This window comes from Haliaeetus albicilla, chromosome 6 (genome assembly GCF_947461875.1).
Source record: "Haliaeetus albicilla chromosome 6, bHalAlb1.1, whole genome shotgun sequence".
NCBI lineage: Eukaryota > Metazoa > Chordata > Aves > Accipitriformes > Accipitridae > Haliaeetus > Haliaeetus albicilla.
The window spans coordinates 6727932-6743855 of NC_091488.1; the positions used below are offsets into that span (position 1 = coordinate 6727932).

At 37.2% G+C, this 15924-nt stretch overlaps 1 protein-coding gene across 15 annotated transcripts in view; it reads right to left on the reverse strand.

Annotated features, from left to right (window-relative positions):
* Positions 1 to 15924, reverse strand: part of DMD (dystrophin) — a 1308223-nt gene that overhangs the window by 995206 nt on the left and 297093 nt on the right. The window lies entirely within an intron of this gene.

Genomic DNA, 15924 nt, shown 5'->3' on the forward strand with positions numbered 1-15924 from the left:
GGTACTGCCAGGCTTTCTACTCTAGACCCTAGTTTCAAGAGAACGCTTCATCAGGCACAGTTAACTCGAACTCTCCATCCTGGATCCTAATGCATGCAGAGCCCTTCTCAGTTTGAGCCTGAATCAAAACAGAGACTAGCATTATAGAATCTCTCCTTAAATTTATGCTGAAGGAGACAATGGGTTTCATATGCATTTGGTTTGGATAGCAAAGAGTAGGGAGACTGCACAGCCAAAGAGTTGGTGTGCAAGGAGCTTTGGGGCTGGGCCAATTGAAGGAGATAAATGGATCTCTCCTCCGGGCTCTGCATTCCTCCCTGCCTCCCAACACACTGAATTCCCTCACCCACCCAAAAGCGAGTTGGAGTGCGTTCATTACTCTGTCACAGATGGAGTCTCAACCTAGCCTCCAGCTTTTGGATTACTATTTCTGTTCCTGTGAGGGCCATTTTTATGTCATGCTAAATATAGTGCCATTAATATCTCACTATAGGAAGTGATTCTCATTTCCTGGAAAAAAAAATCTTGAATATTCTAATGCATAATTAGCATGAAATTATAAAAGAGTAAAATAAGAATTGCTATTTTGGGCAAACCAAGGGCTCTTCTAAGTTCATCCAACTCTGATGGTGGCCTGCAATCCTTAAGAAGAGAGTATAAGGATAGGACACGTGTAAAAATCACATAGTGCTTCAGAACAATGCTCTGATTTCTGTGAAATTATGGTTAGGAATTTCCCAAGACAACTTTCTCTTCCCTAATGTTCAGAATGTTCAAAATGGACTTACATTTCAGGCTGACACGATTTGAACTTTTTCAATAAAAAATCAAAACCTAAGTGAACATTTGTTATTAACTTCATCAGAAAAGGTATGTGACTCTCTGTAGACAGCTCTGAATGGTAACATCTCATTTAGGACATATAGTATGCACAAAGGAAGAAGTAACATAAGCTTTATCTATTAAAGTGTTTTTCTTTTTGTAAACACTGAATATCACCTGTCATTTAATCACCTACCCATTCAGTATCATGAAATCCCTCTGCAAGCCTTTGGTTGTTTTTATCTGACCTGAATGATTCTGAACCATCAGTAGTTTTGCCACATCCCTTTACCAGATAATCATCATCTCAACAGAAATCTGCACGCAACTCCACTGCTAACCTCCCTCCGTTGTGTAAACTGACTTTATTTCTATCCTTTGTTTCCTGCCTTATAGCAGCTTTCTGAAACGTGAGGTCTTTTTCATTTCATCTTTTCAAAATAAAAAAATGTCAAAGTATTTACAGATACCCACTCTTTCTGTTTCAGTCATACGTATGTATTCGTACTGACTCCTTTGAAGAATTAATGCAATTGTGAGGTATGGCTTCTTTGCAAAGCTATATTGACTCTTCTCCATTATATCAGGTTTATCCACACGTCTAGTAATTTGCACTATTTCTGCCAGATGGAGAAAGTGACAAAGTAGTTTAAAAATATTAGCATCATTAGCACCCTCCTTTGGATACAAGGTTGAAATAAATCACAGATTACAAACCAATTAATGGTTTACAGTTTTATATTTAAGTTTCTTTGGATCCATTGCTTCCTGTAATTTTATATTTTTATTTCTTTTAGAAGAGGTGGCTTCTAATGCCACTGAAATTAAGACAGATTCTCAGAATCATGCTGTGCAAAGAAAGGTATTAATGCAGGAAGCTTCCTAGGTTCCCTCACAGTAAGCAAAAGTAGAAACAATTTATTTAGCTGCTAAGCTGTTGCCTAAACTTCCAGGATCACTCCTGTGGAGAGCTGACACAGCCTTCCCTTACCACCTCAGCTTTGCCCCAGACAATCATGCAGACCAGAGCTTGATGGTGAGTAGTACACCAACAACAACAAAAAGCAACTGTTGGCCTTTAAGGTGATTTGTTTAACTCAGAAACACGTTGTCTGGTGGAAACCAATGACAACTTGATAAAATCATGACAAGATGAATGAAGAAATATTTGACTGAGACACCCATGGGATGCCTAGACCAGAGATCGCCGAAATAAGGACTAGCTGTGACAGATCACGTTTCAAGAGCCCAGAGGGGACCACGGGTGGAGCCAGCTACCGAGGTGAAAAGCTGCACGTGTAGAGCCTAGTCCAGCTTGGTAAGAGTGTACTTTGGGATCACCAACACTCACCCAGTACCACCACCACCAGCCGCTCGGGCACCCTCACCCCATCACCTGTCAGGCTGCATGGGAGCCCATGACTGCCCTCCGTCACCGAGGGCTGAAAAGGTGCTGGGTCCTGTGGTAACGGGTCAGTACACAAATGAGCTGGTGTGATTAGTGTTTCCGTGACTACAAAGGCTGTCATCATATTAGGTAAAATGGTGATTTTGTATGATTGAGACATTAGTAATAAGATATATAACAGTAACTGGAATAGTGGTTTATGTGATAAAGTATAGCATAACTCCATAGGGTTTGTGTTGGTTGTCATTCAATTCAGCCACCGGCCTCTCTCTGCAAATCAGCTTAAGGTGCAGTGTTGTAGCTGCCCTCCAACACACACTGTTTACAGCCTGATCATCTAGCAGCCTGCTATGTGCTCCCTGGCATGCTTCCTGCTTGTGAGCTATGGGAAAATGCTCGCTTTATTAATTTTTAAGCTCTTAGAATAAAAACATCTTTGCCACCCCACAAAAAAACCACCAAAACCAAACCCCAGTGTTTTGGACTCCCTGATTATAGTTTTAATTGCAGCTTTCCAGAGACAGCTTTTTCTGTTTTCCTTATTTTTATATAAGTCCCACTTTGTGAAGATCATATTTTTAGTTCTAACTGCCTCCAGGAGATGCATCGCTTAATCCTAACTCTTTTAATAGATGTAACTATTGCTCTTAATATAGTACATTAAAATAATATATAATGTTTCTTAACGACAGAGTCAGGTAAGAATACAAATATTAATTTAGCCTATGTGAATAATTAGTACAGACAGCATAGGTCAGCTCAGTTCTACTTTGACCTAAGTGGAAAAGATCACAAAATGTCAAAAGAAAGATATACTGGGTCTTTCCTGTAGTCAAAAATATTAGAAGAAACTACTTGAATGCTGCTTCAGTATTCAAAAGCATGGGAGATGAGATGGTAAAACATAATATCTGATAACCTTATATAAAGAAATTTTATATTGTTAAGATTATTTCTAAAAAGCACATTTTCTAGCACTTACTGTATACCACTGTACTTCAGCAAGTCCTGTTCAGAAACCTCTTTCTTGAAACTTGACTGATGAACTTAGGTAAGGTTTTGCCTTCATAGTTCATTTCTCCATTAATGTTTCTTTGAAATAGTCTTTATTCTTGATTTTGTGTTTCTATCTTTCTATCTCTGTTTTCATTTTCTAATTATCGAATCAGCATTTCCATATATTTCACATATGAACATGATTTTGCCACATATCTTCATTGTTTTCTTCCGAACTTACTTACGTTGCATAACTGCATTAAGGAAATCTCTTTTAATCTCCTTTTTTTCTTAAACAGAGGTAGGTTTCTGATTTTGATAGGTGACACACCTTGATAGGTGCATTCACTTCAGGACTCCAATATGTTGCTTCCAAGGTGCCTGTGGGTACAGAACACTTTGATTCTTCTTTTGAGTTCCTTTTTCATCTTATTTTCAGCATAGCTCCTGGTTTTGAAGTTAAATATTACCACGTGGACTTAATGTGTCTTGCTTTCTTCTGTGAAGACACCACTTTTGACTGCATATTTGTCGAGAGTTATAGAAAACCTTACTGACTGCAACAGTCTTGTGTATTGCCCAGGACTGAATCAAGACTTGTTTTTCCTCTTGCTGTGAGCTCTGACTCTTTGCTTTAAGAATGGCTCCCTTACAATGCCTGAAAAATTAGGTTTTATATCTTACGCATACATGGCATTTACAAAATCTATGAGACTGGCTGAGATTTTTCAGCACAGTCTGCCTGAGCTTCCTTAGTATTTTAGAGTCATTGCTATCAGAATGGCAAGAAAATACTCCCTCTTTTTGAGCATGGACTTTTAATGTTTCATGCATTAGTTGAATACAACCCTATAATAGAACCCTGTTTCTACCAATGTGATAAACTACGTTGCTTATACCTGATTGCAATATGTGCCTCATGTCTGACTTCCTTGTACCAAATGCCAGACATGCCTTTTATATGAATTTTTCCTGAAGAAAACTAGCTCTCGACTTAAAAATGCAAATTTGTGTATCACTGAGGACTTTAGAGAAAAGAAAAAGAAGAGGAAAAAAAAATCAACACAATTGTAAATTACCACCATACTTTTTTTTTCAATCCAGCACACAGTAACTCTGTTTGAAGATTATAGAATACATAGAAAATACGTTGTCTGTTTTGTGCACAGACAAAGCCTTACAGATTTATTTCTTCTGAGGCCTAAGACTAGGCAAAAAAAATAGAAAAGATGGAGAACAGTCTCGTTTAATATGTTTTTGGTAACTGTGCTTACCTGTCTCCTGTTAAATTCTTATAACTTTCAACAGAATTCCAACTGGAATTACAATTTATTATTATTATTATTCTCAAGGAGTAATGTCAGGGTGGTTTGTGTGGTTGGTTTTTTTTAATGCAAAGGGGTTTATTGTTACCAATAGCTTAGGATTTTCAGTAACCTTATATGTATACTTTTTTTTTTTAACTGCACCAGACTGAACAGAAGAAATTACTTGTTTTATCTTTTTTTCCTGAAATCTTAATTTCAATAGAACCAATGCTAAGTACTTGAGCACACTAAAAGCATCCTATTTTTAAGTCAGCAATATATACTCTCTCACTAATATTACCAGGAAGTAAATGTGATGGGTTTAAGCTGGCAAATCAATCAAACACACTATGAAAAGCAGATAGAAAAGAAAAATGGCTATTCTGTGTAATAACAGCTGTCATGTAGATCTTTGAAAAAAGTGAAAGTATTAGCAAAGTCAGTGATATGACTATCAATATTTAATCAGACTGGGATACTAAAACAGAGGAAAAAAGATTTACAAGTTAGGCAGCTTTCCAGAGCAGGAAAAAAGAGGATTGTTGGGTTTGGTTTTTTTAATAACTAATTCTCTAAGCAAAGACTTAATAGGGTGTCTATGTCTATTTTGCCACTGCTGTTGAGAAATAGCTGCAGCTATTGTGCAAGGTGACAGTTTTTCCCCTTCAGAACAGCCCAAACATATGATCAGAGAAAGAACAGAGGTAAGCAGCTGTAAAAATAATACATATTCTTGAAGTGGTGGTCCAGAAAAACCCCCAAGATCTGACTGAGCCCCTTCATATGTAAAAGACAGATATGCAAGGTCTTGTGCAAATATGGTTATTTGCAACCTTGTACAAATAAAATTGTTATTTCTAATAATGCCTTTCTACCATAGGAACATATTTCACAATGTTATTTCTTCTGTCTTCGTGGCAAGGTAGGACCTAAAATACAGGCACATGGTTTAAAGAAATTAACCTCAATAAAAGTTACATTTCATCCAGGTGTAAAATCGTGTCCATTGAACCCTTTCAAGGAACAGGAAATCTTTGTACACAATACAAATATCTCAAAGCATAATAAAGTAAGTGATATGCAAAAATTTAAGGGCTTACAGAACTGGGGTAGGGCCATCTCATCATCACCAACACTGAAACATCAACATCCAAGAACGCTGTCTATAACATGGATGCAGTCTGCCGAAAACTGAATAATTTGGGGGTTGGAGGGGTTGGTTTGTTTGTTTGTTTCCTCCAAGACATGCTTGTTAAAAAATATTTTATGCATTTAAACACGTAGGAGGAATGGTCAAACTTCCTGATGTCAAAGGCAGCCTATAGAAAGAAGTGTGTATGTCCGAGAGGCACAAGATGTACCTGCTGCCTCAGGCAGAGGGAGGTTTAAGAAGGGTTCGCAGCAGCGGGGGAAGGCAGTAGCTCCCCGGAGGTCCTACCCAAGGGGTACGGACACGCAGCCGGGCTGGCGATAGACAAGTTATTCCCTGACTTTCAGCCTCACTGACTAACATGACATGACGCTGACACAAGGAGGTATGCTGGATCTGTTTAAGAGATCAAGAGAAAGCTTGAGAGAGATAGGTGCATCACTCCTAAATGTACACACTTGCACTTTCTCTTTTCCTCTCTCCATCGAACGTTAGGCACGTGATAACTCTCTGGTAGATAGGGGGAATCGTCTGTATGATTTGCTTGAGCTTCAGCATGTTTACATAAGAGGGCATTTAGAGAAGTAGGGACAGTAGCTCAAAAATTTTTTTTTTCTCCTGTTTTTATTTTTGAACTTTCAGTCTAAGTGTAACATAAATCGACTAAAGCCTTATTTGCCAGTATGAAGAGTTTTTCTTTGGAGATTCTGAAGATGATTAGATGTAATGGTAATGAATTCTGAGCACGGAAACGATGATGTCTACTGCCAGCAACAATCATGCAAATTTGTAAATGTTTACAAATTTGCAAGCTAGACATATGCACCACTGAGACCAATATTGTAGTGCTATATTTAGCTTGTTCCTATTGCCCCCTCAAGATACGTACACAATAATAACTTCAAGAGAACAGCACATATTCCATTTTCTTCAGATTAATCTTTTTTACTTAAAGTAAGTGCAACAAAAAAGTATGAAAGTTTGAGTAGAAGTCTAGCAAGGTGCAAGTCCAAGTGTGAGAAGGAAAAGGTGAAAGAGCTCAACGAACCTCACTTGACTGTTTTTTTCCTCAGTAAAACGTATTAGAAATGAAAATCCAGTGCCCTCTATTGCCAACATTAGTGATTGCTTTGCTTGCTTGGCAAGTCTAATTCATCTGAGGGAAGCCATTGTTACTCTGCAAGAAGAGGCTATAAAAACAAGAATGCAAAGACAAATGATTTTAACATAATAAAAATGCATATATTTTAGTCTAGCTTGCTAATTTTACTAATCCACTCAAGTTTCAAATTAAAGGTCTGGGATACTACATTATCTCAGAAGCATTTAAAATGTAGTCTGTATTCACTCAGACGTTTCTAATGGTGAAAGTGTTTTGTCATGCAGATGCTCATTGTTTAGGATAATACGCTTGTACGTTTTTTGGAAGGGAAGTCACTTTAATCGAAAACATTTTAGACCTTAAAATGTGATCCGGAAAAGTGACGTAACCTTTGCATGTGCAAACAAAAGATACTGAGAATATGACATAATCTTCAGTGGCCAGACTGCAGCAGCAACAGCTCTAATGCTTTCTGACCGGTGGGGATTTCCCCCCGTGGGCTGCTGTGCATACGGGCAGGGTGGCTGCGGCGTCAGGCCTGGAGCTCCCACGGGCACCTCATCCCGGGAAAGGGATCCGGCTCGGAGAGGGATATAAAGTTCTGGTGTAGGCAGACCCCACTGTCCCTGAGGAACAGCTGCTCCTGAACTGTAGCCAGTTTTGAATTCATGCCCAGTAAGGCAAAGCAGAGAAAACATGTCACTGCTTGTGCAGTCAAGGGAGCAGACAGAAGAGAATCTCACTTGCAAGCAAAAGGTCTTGCGAGATACACACCACGGCTCCACTAAAAGATGTGCAGATAATTAAGTGGAGAAGTTTCACTTTTCATCAAAGTGAAAATGAATCTGCTCTCCAAGAGCTGTCTTGTTTAATTGCAGTCATTTAAACATTTTGGGGAAAAAAGACCCACAACAAGCGAAGTTGTAAAGTCTCCCGGCAACGGGAGAAGGTTATGGAGGAAGAACATTAGAGAATCCCTTCCCCTCGTGCACATGTAATAAAACCTTCACGGTTTGAACGTCAACTTTAAAAAAAAAAAAAAGTGACCAAGAACAATGCATAGATAGTCTCATTAGCTTTTCGTTAACCTCAAACATCTATGTTTGTGACTTTGAAGCATAACCAAATACATTTTTGTCCTTTCTAGGTTTTCAGTGAAAGGGTTCTTTTCCGTACTGACAGTTTTCAAGGCACCTCCAGCTGTGTGACTGCCACGGTGGGTCATGAAGCTTGCGTTTCTGATCTTAGCAAGAACAGAGAAAATAGAGAAGACCACTCTCTTAAGCAGTACTTTGTTTTTGTCATGCTGCATTGTGACACCATTCGGCTTCTGGTGCTCCTTGCTTTTACAGTAAGTGCAAAGGAATTAATCCTCTATTTTAATCCCTGCCAGCATCCAGGCATCTACATTGGGCAGAGTTAAATATTGATAAATATTAAATTGATAAGGGAGACGCGTCCTAAGTATTTTGCCAACAGTAAGCTGAAAAATCACTTTGGAAGCAAAATATAAAAAGTCATCAAGTTTATAAATTTGAAAACTGGCACACAGAGTTGATGTTATGTGCAAAATTCAAAGCATGAAGATATTTGCCTCCTTAAACTGTGCCTGTTCCTGTTCATAGTAACTTTCTGTTCATGGTAACTTTCTTGGTCATACAAAAAAATTTATAAAAATATATTACTAGATAGTAGAACTTCTAGAATGAAATTCTGAGTAAAATAAATGGCAATATTGCCATTGGTATTACCTTAAGAAGTACAGTAAAAATAATTTTATTTTTTAATTCCAAAGGAAATTGATTTGAAACATAATAAATATTCACACAGCATGTATCCCATTTTACTGCATCTTAAAAAAAATAAAAAAAAAGATGTAGAATATGGAGACCTAATAGGTAATTCAGTATATATCAATGCAAATAATTCTGAGCACGTGTTTTGCCTGACACTTGCTTATGTATTCTGAAGATATCCAAAAAAGAAAAATCACTTAACACTTAATAATGCAAATGTGTTTTCTATACCAGGTTTAAACATCATTTGGCTTCAAGAAAAAGATGAAAAGCTTTTGCTTTAATAATATAGAACAGACATGATGGGCCTTTGGTCTGCTCTTGCAAGATGTATTATAAAAAGGTTATTGGCATAAGAAAGCCTGGTATTTTAAAACAGGATGTATCCCAAGGGTAGTGTTGATCACACAGAGCTGGAAAGCGAAGTTAAGCCCTATTAATCTTCAACGAGAGTTCTGGTTATTTGCCACACTGTAGCAGAGAAGTCATTTGGCTTCCACATTAGTAAGCTGCTCTTTCTCATCACTTTCACTGTAACACTTAAAAAGGCTGGCAACAGAAACTCAGAACAGATTAATTAGGTATTTAGGATGGATGAATATCAATCATAGTGTCTTACCAACATCAAATAATACCAACTATAATTTTTCCAGATTTATCACAAATGATACAATTTTAAAACTGTGTGGTTGTCTGAAATCTTTCAGGAAAAAAAAATAAATTGAGGCTTCTCTAAAGATATTATCAATGTTCAGTTAATGGATTGAGCTGACATCCACCATACTCACTTTTAATATGCAGCCATTAAATATTTGATCAGGGTTTTGCCAGACACGATTTCAAAATTTTACTAACAATCCATCTTTTGCTTGTCCTAGAATCAATGTTCTTCCATGCGCTACCTGATCCTCCTTGTCATTTATCTCCAAACTAGTGCTCCTTAGATGAACAGAGCACAACTTTGGTTTTGGTGAAATTCAGCAGAACTCTACTGACCCAAAGAAAGAAACTGATATGGGCACAAAACCAGAAGCTTTTGAAGCAAGCCATAATGTGAATATTCAGTGTCAGCAGTAAAAATACAATACATGCTACTTCATGACCTGGTAGATGCAACACTGGCTATTAGTGAGTGTTGGTTGCTCAGTTGTACTCCTCCTCGAGGCTTGGAGTGGGTTCAAGCATTCAATCCTCATTTACTTTGACCACAATTACTCTTTTTAAGAGAATTTCTCAGTAACTCTTTTTACCTTCCCTGCCCAGTAATTGAGAATGAGTGCAAGCAAATCTAGTTTGCATTTGGGAAAGAAAAAAAAATTTAAAAAAGAGTCAAATGCTTCCTGCCTCTTTTAATTCTACCTTAACACAAAACAGTTTGGGCATCAGATAATGTAGGAAGAGTGCAGCCTGTTTTACAGGGGTTTTTTTGCTGAAAACAGTGATAAAGACTGGATAAATTACACAGACTGAGAACACATCTACACTGCTGTGTCAGGCACTGGATCAACATACTGTAAAAATACATGGCTAGATGCAAATGCTTTTGACTGGGAATGGCTGCAGGATAATCTGTGGCAACATGGAGCTCAGAAAACTTTTATTTACTCTGTTTCTCCACCAGGCTTTTTTGCAGGCACCAAATCCTACATAAATGGCTAAAGCACCATATTCTGAACTTGTCTACAATAATATTAAAGTTTATCTTGCAAAGCCAGTGTTGATGTACTCTCTAGAACTCAATTCTGAAACTGAAATCCTACAACACCAGCACACCCTACTTTTTGTGGTTTGTTGCCAACCTCCCTCCCTTCCAGCTCCTTTTCTTGATTATTAATTGTAGTCCAGAAATATGGCTAAAGAAATGGTATGTCTGGTTGAGTTTGATGTAGATTATTCACAGGGGTTAACACATTTCCAAAGAAGACAAATCTTAAAGAAATTTGACAAATGAAACTACCATTGTCTTCTCCACAAAGCTTCACCAGATTACTCCCCTCCCAGAGTATGCAACACTTTGAATTCACTTTGTTGTGAGTCGCTTTTTAAATTTGTTTTAATTTGAAGTCATTGTGAGCGATAGTACAGAAAAGCGAGCAAAAGCAGCACTGCAAATTTCTCTGTCAGATGCCAGACTTGTGGTAGTACAGTCTCTCTGTACCTCAAATATTTGACATACTTCCTCAAAAGGTCAGTAAACATTTAATTTGTATGAGTCATTTTGTTATCTGATATGCAGAAGGCATTTAATCTACAATCACAAGAGACCACTAAAGTGAATGGGACTCTTGAATAACTTTAGCTTGTCCATGAACTCAAGAAGAGGGAATAACTGAGACTGCCACCATGCCTCCTATCATATAAACCACATATAAACACTGGATAATTAGGAGATCATTTTGACTGCTACATAGTTCAACTAAAGTTATAAGCAATCCCCCTTCTGTGTTCCTTTTATTCCCACATATACCAGTTGCCTGAACAATCTAGCTGCTACTCAAAACAATTTCATTAGTAAAAAAGGTATTTATTTTTGCTGACTATTATTCTACTAGCCATGTATATCTTAAATGAGGCTGTCAACCTTAGCTTCTTTGGCACAGGCTGCGCCTTTACTATGTTTCTTCACACAATCACTGCAACACTGGGAATCTAATTCCACAGTCACTGCACAAACAACTACCTCCTAATATTTCCACCTGCCTATAAAAAGCTGCCATTTTTCACAACTTAAATTCTCCATTAAAAGGATTACTTACTGAATGATCCCGGTTTTCCATAAAGCTAAGTAATGAAATATTGGATATCTTTAAATTTATTTTCATATTCTGCTTTCTTCATTAACAACAGGAGGAAAACCAAAGCATGAGATAGAGAAAACCATAAAAAATTACCACCTTTCTCCCCACAAAATCTACCATTCTGTATTTTCTGACTCTTGCTCCTACCTTGTTGGAGATTAATAATTTCAGTGTTTACATGAAAAAGTGTACTGTCATATATAACGTCTTCTTTGTTTCTACCCTTTTGCAGCAGAAATTTGGACAACCTATTTAAACCTCTGATTGTACAAGCAATTTTATGAACATCTGGGGTTTGATATTGCAGATTAAAATGTTGAAAACTCCTTCACAAATTACCATTCTTTTATGAAACCCACTTACAGGTTAAGCTGTTGACCTTAAGTTATCCATAAGGGTATAACCTAAAATTCAAGCTGCCAAAACTTACAATGATTAGCTGCTTTCCTTCTCTGTACTCACAACAGATAACTTCTATTGCTGACATTAAAACTGTCAATACTTTGAGACACTCTCTCCATAATGAAGGAACAAAATAAATTGCCAATATTTCTTTAGTCATAGGAGTACACTCTTTCCTTTTTAGGGTGGGGTGGTTTTTTTTCTGATGCTGGAATATTCAGGTTTTCATTTTAAAATTAGTTGCCATTTATAAGCTCTTTTGTACATACAAGAAAAGAACATTTCCATCTTCAATAATGCTTTCTATTTGGAAACCTGTTTTGTAATGAACAACTGAAAATGTTTAACCAGTGAGACAACATAAGCTCATTTAAAATGGGGTACAGGCACTGTTAACGTAATTGTTGTGGCTGTTTCAAAGTTCCAGCAGAGAGCTGCTACACTTGAGGGCTCATGATATATTTGCATTCTCCCAAAACACATAGTTAAGATTGTGTGTTTCATTTATAAACAAAGGTTTCACTTATTTCAAATTTAAAAAATTGAGATCTGAGCAAAAGATACCATACCCAGGACTAGATATATCTCTTGTGAGAGCTCTAATTATAGTCTATTATTAAAAACGAGGTTACAGTATGTTCCTTTACTATCATTACGTACACCCTGCAGAACTTCATTATTTTATAAATAAACTTCTTCTGAGGACAAAGAAAAGCTCTTTCTGAATAGAATGATATTAAAGTTATATGCTCTATATTTTTAACGTTGCTTTAAGCTTTAACTTATTGCATGCCATTTAGATGGTAAACCAAGAAGGTATCGCTAAAGAAAGTCATACACACTGTCTATGATTAGAACGGAGAAACACAAAGGTCTCCTGGATTACGTTCTCCCATTTCTCCTATACTTTTAATTTACTAATTGTTTTATCTTACAAACATTAAAGGCCAACTTTTGGCCTCTCTTACTGAAACAATGATGAGTTGTGTGTAGATGAGTCACATACTGTAATCTTTAAAGCACGGATTTTCTGCATAATCCATTTTCTGGCTAGTGAAAGGAGTAGGAATTAGAGAGAAACCTGCTCTTTTGAGAAGCTATAAGAGAGACCTGCAAATGCATTTTCCCTAGTTTTTCCATTTAGAGCACCCCACTCAACCTGCCAAAAAAAGTTTGATGAGAGACATGGCCTCACCCATAGCAGTTATAATCTTGCTGACAATTCTGCTAGCTTTCTCTAGATAACCTTTCACAGACTTCTTGGTAGCACTCCAGAGGTTTCTAGGTTCTGCACATCACAGACAGAAAACTGCCAAGATGATGTGGTTGAGAGTTTGTTATGGATTTCGTGTTAGGGACTTGACTCCTTAGCTAAGAGGTAGCAGAGTTCATTGCTGAACTCAAGGCATCTGAGTCCAAAGTATCTACAGATGATCCAACTAAAATGTCACTGCCTGCATGGCCAGAAGGACTACTACTTCCTTCCAGGCCTGCGATTCACACAATAATTTTTATTTTTTTTCCCCACTAATAAAAATGATATGTGGGTTCTTAAGTTATGCTGATGACACATAAAATAGAAAATTATTTTTCAGTAATTTACAACTTCTGACATTAAAAGCATTATTTGTATTTACATCACAAGTCATGTGAAAGCAACTTGCAAATGTGAGTGTTTTGAAAGCTTAGTCTGAGAATAAGTGTACCAAGACACGGAGACTCTAGACACTGAATTTTCAGGAAAGGAATACTGATCTTTGGGGGGCAGTGCACCGTAGACCCAACACAAATGACGATTTAGAACATTTAGAACTAAGCTTTTACTTTAACTGCATAAGTAGAGAGGTTTTTAGCTATGGAGGGTGATGGATGAGTGAGAATTGTATAAAACAATTTCATTCAACCCTAAATATTTTGCAGTCAATTAATGACCTGGATTCCACTATTCACAAATAAGAGAAATGAGTGACATCATAATATATTCCACTATCTTAATTCCAGCCACATAGGCTAATCTGTTCATGACAGCACCTCTAGAACCACATTGAATACAAACCAATTCTACAATGAAAGTAATTTATTTAACACTTTTACAAAGCTAACTATGACGAGAAATCGGTAACCAGGAGTAGCCCGTTAACTGAAATCAATTCCACAGCTAGAAACAGAGATGGATTTGAACCACTGAAAACAAGTCAGGAGAAGAAGAGGGATAAGCTGTAGATTTCACATGGAGATCCACTTTTACGTTTTGAAGACCACCTCTCCCAAAACATCTTGGTCTTTAGAAGAGGGAGAAACACAGTCCCAGGACAGCATACAGCTATTAACTATGACTGCTCATGTTACAGCGGAATACGAGCAGCGTCTTCTGTATTTCCGTCCTAAAAACCCTGGAGAGAAATAAAGCTTGCATGGTACGTGCACTGAAGAGCAAAGCATGCTTTCTGCATGTGTACCACACAGGCAGCCAGCAGGTATTACTGCTTACCAGACATATGTGATTTCCAGTTTCAGACCAAGTATTCTGGTGTTATGCAATTTTGTAGGACAAGAGTAATTTGTCCAAGATTTAAAGATCAAGGGGGTTTTGGTAGATTGATTGCTGAAATAAAAAGACCCTGTCCAAAACACAGATGACGCACGAGGCAAAGTAAAACTTGAACCATAGCATTTAGGAGGTTTTCCTCAGAGTCCAAATGAAGTAGAGGGAGATTAGTACTTCTCCAGATTGTTTATGAATGTATGTTCACATACAACTAAAAATACTATTTATAGAACTGAAGTAAAAGGGAGCTAAAACACCATTAAAGTACACTCCACTGAACTAGAATTGGAGGAAAGGCATCTAGATCATTCAGACAACTGAGCCAAACCTACCATTAAAAGCATCTGCTGATAGGTCATATTTTCTAAACCCTTCATAATTCTTGTTGTTCTTCTGCAGACTTGCTCCACTTTTCCTCAGTAATTGCAAGCTTTGCTATTCCATAAAACAACCGTTTCTGAGAAAGCAATGCTCTAGGAACGTGACATATCTTTAGATACAGAAGCAACAGTTACTCTTAGTTTTCCATAACTATTTCTGTGACCATAACAAGGCCTAACTGGCAATACATTTCAAATTAGCTTGTATCAGACGACTGCTGCTGGGGCTACTTCTTCATATATGGAACACCAAGATAGTAAATTACTGAAACTAAAATCTCACTATTGCCAAGTAAAATAAAATAATTACATCTTTCGCCTTCTGTCAAGCACTTCCATTATCACAGTCATAATAAATCTGCCTTTTTTTTCCTTTTTGCAATAATACGATGTCGCTGACTCATTTTGGTTTTGATTCACTGCACTTCCTAGAGCTTTTCTTTGCTTTATTATTGCCAGCCCAGTTATCCCCCCTTCTGTATGCATATATTTTACTTCTGTCCTAAATATAATACTTCACACTTGTCTTGTAATTCATCGATCAATTTGAGACCATTTGTTCAAGACTGTATTTCATTCTGATTCAGTCCTCCAAACTGCTGGACATCTCTGCTGTAAAGATGCTGAGCACAAATGTGTGCCGTCTAAATCACTTGAATCACTATTAGAAAGTGCTCCAGACCATGGAAAAGTCGTGTGGGACTCCCTGTTGGACTGAACCACTGCTGAGCATGTTTTTCAATATTATGGTGGTCTTATTCAGATTATTTTACTCCTTTTTTTTTAATGAGGACAATCAGATGGGACACAATCAAAAGTCAGACTAAATAGAAGGTTTATCACAGCTACTATTCCATTGTTGTCTATTGCCAGATAAAATGACAGATGATGGGATTGATTTAGTTTATTACTGGCAAATACAGTTCAGTAATTAACCTCCAGGAATGTAAAAGATGTTTAATCAAATTAATAGTTTGAGCTCAATTTTTCCTGTGTATTAAAGATAAAATTATTATATACTGCCGGGGGGGCCTCCTTTAAATTAGTTAGTTGCTTTTTTTCCAGAACATTTGAGATCTTTACCATTCTGAAAGATAACTATTTCAAAACAAATTATAATTGACTTTCATCATTTGCTGACTGGATCACACCTCTTATCTTTGACCTTGCTCCTCTCCAATTCATCCAGTCTTGTTAAATTTGTGATTGCAATTA